The following is a 4415-nucleotide window of genomic DNA, read 5'->3' as shown; positions in this document are numbered from 1 at the left end:
GCTCTCAGTGCAGCTGGGGAGTCCAGATCAAAGAACTTGGAGATAAAATGAGACAGAATGTGATCACAAGCCACAAGGCAGAAGGTAGAGTAGGGGGAGCAGATTTTTTTTTAAAGATTTATTTATTTACTTGAGAGCAAGCACAGGAAGGGGCAGAGGGAGGGAGAGAGAAGCAGACTCCCCTAAGTGCGGAGCCCGACTCGGGGCTTGACCCCACGACCCTGAGACCCTGACCTGAGCCAAAATCAAGAGTCGGGCATTTAACCAACTGAGCTGCCCAGGCACCCTGGGGAGGCAGTTTTTCCAGAGATAAAATGCCCAGTGACTAGAATGTAGACTGGCAATGGAAGAAAGAAGGGGGATAATTCAAATCAATGCCATTCAGTGTCATTTTCCGCAGGCTCACTGGGCTCTCTGTGGTCCATGGCAAGGGTCACAAGTGAGATTCATAATCACCCACACCTGGTGGGAGGGCAAAGGCACTCCCAGCAGGGGCTGATGTTGCTTCCTGCTGCAATAAGAATTGAATCTTATGTTTATCATCCATGCTCTAATGTATTCATTCATCTACAAGCGGTCCCTTCATTCATGAAGACAGAGGGAGAGAGAGAGCACTTAACTGGGTTGCAGGTCTAGGAAACAAAGCAGTTCCTGCCTTGTAGAAGCTAACACTCTAATGGGAGATACAGACATTTGCAAGGTCATCACGTGAAGAAATGTAAGTTTCAACTGTGACCAGTGTTGCGCAGTAGAGTCTCGAGGCATAGGGAGAACCCATGAGTGGTGACATGTAATGGTATCCAAGTGGGACAAATAGCACCCACAGAGACCTGGTAGTGGGAAAAAACAGGGCGTCCCAAAAAATCCACCTGCCTAGAGTGGAAACTGGCAAAGCATTTCGATGGGGTCCTCTCTTGTGCCCCAATTGCCTTGCTTGTCCTCAAGTCTAGCCCACCAGCCCTCCCCGCCCCCCCCGCAGCTTCCCCATTCCCTAGGGAGGCCTTAGATGGGCTCCAAGTTTCTGGAACCTGGAGCTTGGTTCATCTCTCATGTAATTGAGAACACGCTAGCTCACCTGAGCTCCCTCTTTCCCCATCACCGTTGCCTGACTCAAGATTTCTCAGTCTTCATTCCACCTGCTCTGGCTGAAAAGTTTCCTTTTGTCCAACACCAGATACTTATTGGACTTCACCAATTTTGAGATGCGCTTTTTTCTTTAAAGATTTTATGGACTTTCAGGGAGAAGGAGAAGCAGGCTCCCTGTGCGGGACTTGATCCCAGGACCCAGAGACCGTGACCTGAGCCAACGGCAGCCACTTAAATGACTGAGCCACCGAAGTGCCCCCTTTCCCCTCACATTTTAACATCATTGAAACTGGGAGCAATATGACCAGGAGCAATCGCGATATCACTGGTGTGACCTGCACATGTGTGTCAAAATTTGCACAAGGGGCTTATTTCTTAGAAGGAAAATTCTGAGGACAGTAGTGCAGGACTCTTTTAAGAAAACACAGACATCAATAACAGAGCTCAGAAAATCGTTCTCTGAATATGAAGATGGTTAAGGAATATCTTCACTAATTTATTTCACTTAGGTTTTCCTTTTTATGTGTACAAATGAATGATCTCTGATAAAAATCTATGTTTATGTAAGTGTGAAAGAGCGCTCTCATTACGTACAAAATACAAATTCTAAGTGATTAAAGAAGCATTATAATATTTGAGTTATCAATGACTTTTTACTTTCTTATTATATAAAATAATGATGCATTTTACAATTGATGGAGTCGATGAAATTCGATAAAATGCACTCATAAATGTTAACACTGTTTTTCACCTCCCCCCACCACACCATACATCCAGGATATCCTTTGCTCATTCTTACGCATCTAGATAGAGCTGAATAAAAACTTCTAGAATGACGTGGATGAACAACCAGATACCTGCAAGTGATAATTACATTCTCCAATATCGGCAGAGAAAATGTGTTTGGTTCGCTCAGAAAGTAAATCATCGAGTGAACACACAGGAGGAAGTCTGAGTCAATACGGGAGGATAATTTATTGAAATATTAATTAGAGTCTGTTCTCCCTCTATCTTCTGCTTCAAGCAGGTAGGCGGGCTTTGTAATTCTTGGCCTCTGGAGTCTTAGCAGGGCTGCAAAAGGAAACTGTATGAAGTTGAAGGCTCTTCTGATCCTTTGGGGGAGGAAAGCCATTGATGAGAGGGTATGCAACTGTTGGGAGTGGGCTGGGGGTGCTGGAGTGGGCCTTTACGTGAGAAGCAGGGAGCTGGCCTGAGCCCAGAGAAGCAGTTCGTGGAGACTCATCTAGGTCAGGACCTGATCCCCATGGATGCACAATCTCAGAGTTCTAGAGTCTGGACCTTACCTCCACAGCTCCTGGCCTCCCCAAAGGTGTTTGGGTCTCATGCACGGAAGGGGAGCTCCCGGCTTTACAACAGCCTGAGGGGACTGTGCAGGAGGAGACAGGAGGGGCTTTGCCCTGCATGAAGTCCTTGATGTTCATCCTTCTCAAGAGGTGGGGCAGAGAACTCAATTGATCTGAAGTTACAGGTCCCACCAACCTTGGAGCATGAGACTCCAAGTCAGAACCAAGTGACGGGATATATTGTATCTTGTGCACTTGAGTCTATAAACCGACATCCACAGAGCATCACACCAACAAAATTATTCTCCAGGCTTGGGCAGCTAAGCATCCCCTTCCTTGAGCATGGAATCAGGGTCTCAGGGAGTCTGAAGTGCTCAGATCCTGCTGGAAGGAGAGCACTTCTGGAAGCCTGAAGGCTGGGGCTCCCCATATGTCCGTCACTCCGGAGACAGCTTTAATGGGCTTGCTGTCACGTGTCCCTTGAAGACCAGCCCCCCTGGACGGGGCTGTTTGCAAACTCCTCTCCAAAGCAGCTTCCCTTGAAGAGAGTTGCTACACAATCATTACAAATTGATTGCAAAAGAGCTAACAATCATGATTAAATCATTAAATTCTTGTCTACGCTTCAGAGAGCGGTGAGAAAATTAACTTCCCACCAACCTAATTTTTTCCTGAACATGAAATAATGATTTTCTGCCCGTCTAATTACAAAGCCAACATCTGATCAAGCCAGCATCCAGAGGGGATTATCGCATGCACGAGTATTAGACCTCATTACCAGCTTGAGTGCAAAATTATTACATCTTGTAATTGGATGGTGAGATTTATATACAGATCGGCCCGGTTTCTGTAAGATTGTAATTACAAGCTTCGTTGGTTAGCTACTTATCACTCAGCACAGAAGAGAGGAAAATAAGCAACAGAAAAGGCATTTCATTAACCCATAACCCTATCAAGGGAAAGCCACTGTAACACCCATGTCTGCATTAGGGAGAACAGCTAAATTCACAGATGAAACAATTTATTATACTCTTTGCAAATGGGATTGCATTTTGTTTAACCCCTAATGAACTCTTTGGGTAAAGTGTCTGAACAAACCATTCATTTTATAGACAACTAGGTTCAATACAGTAATTATAAGGGGTAACTGACTGAGATAAATGCTCACCTGCTCAGAGCAGTTGATTAGAGACACAATTGGTGGGCGCTTGGTGCCTGCACAAAGGGCCGGGGGCTTCCTGGACTGGCTGGGAGGGAGCAGGATCCTGCCTGGCAAATCCACCGGACTCGGCGGAAACTCCGCTCCTGCGTTCGTCAAGCTTGGCTGGATTTTGCGAGGTTTAATAAAGCCGCAAGGACGACACAGTTTAACAATTTTAGAGGCACTGGGGTGGAAAGCAGAAATTTAAATACAGCCTGATGAGGGCTCCTCTTGAGCTCCAGATGCGCAACCTAAATTAAATGTTACCTTTTCGCATGTTTATAGCACAACAATGGGCCTCACGCAAAGTCGGTGGTGTGGCGGGGGTGTGGAACTGAAGGAGGGTGTGACGCTCGTGGTGGGTTATTTTTCAGCCTACTGACCTGCAGCACTGTCTGCCAGGAGGCAGCAAACTACAGCTAGTGTCTCCTGCTGAGCGCGGTGTATTTCCAGACACGGACACGTGAAATCTACATGACGCTCAGATTTCAGTGTGCATAAAGTTTTATTAGAACACAGCCACGTTCCTCTGTTTGTATTGCCTGTGGCTGGTTTCCGCAGCCAAAGCAGAGCGGCAGAGCCAGAAATATTGACTGTCTGGCCCTTTAGACCATGTCTGCCTTTGCTTTTTTTGTATTCCAGCACCTGGCCCAGGACCTAGCACATACTCAGTGCGGAGTCAGTGTTTGTTGAATGAATAAGTGAGTGTGTGGAGGAATGGAATAGGAATCAGCAGACACGATCTAAAGGGCCAGATAGTCAATATTTCTGGCTCTGCTGAAGAAGCAGGAAGATGTTGATTTAGCTGAAGCTCCATCCTGTTC

The 4415-nt window shown here is 46.3% G+C and overlaps 1 long non-coding RNA gene across 1 annotated transcript; it reads right to left on the bottom strand.

Annotated features, from left to right (window-relative positions):
* Positions 1-2059: 2059 nt before the first annotated feature.
* LOC309852270 lies at positions 2060-3821 on the bottom strand. The gene is made up of 3 exons (XR_014305145.1): positions 3559-3821; positions 2391-2586; positions 2060-2157 (listed from the first exon to the last, which is right to left on the bottom strand). It is a non-coding gene; the product is annotated as an uncharacterized lncRNA (long non-coding RNA).
* Positions 3822-4415: the final 594 nt, after the last annotated feature.

Source organism: Mustela nivalis (assembly GCF_964662115.1).
Source record: "Mustela nivalis genome assembly, chromosome: 18".
Classification (NCBI taxonomy): Eukaryota; Metazoa; Chordata; class Mammalia; order Carnivora; family Mustelidae; genus Mustela; species Mustela nivalis.
The sequence above is the reverse complement of the archived record's forward strand: the minus strand, read 5'-3'. Positions and strand labels throughout refer to the sequence as shown.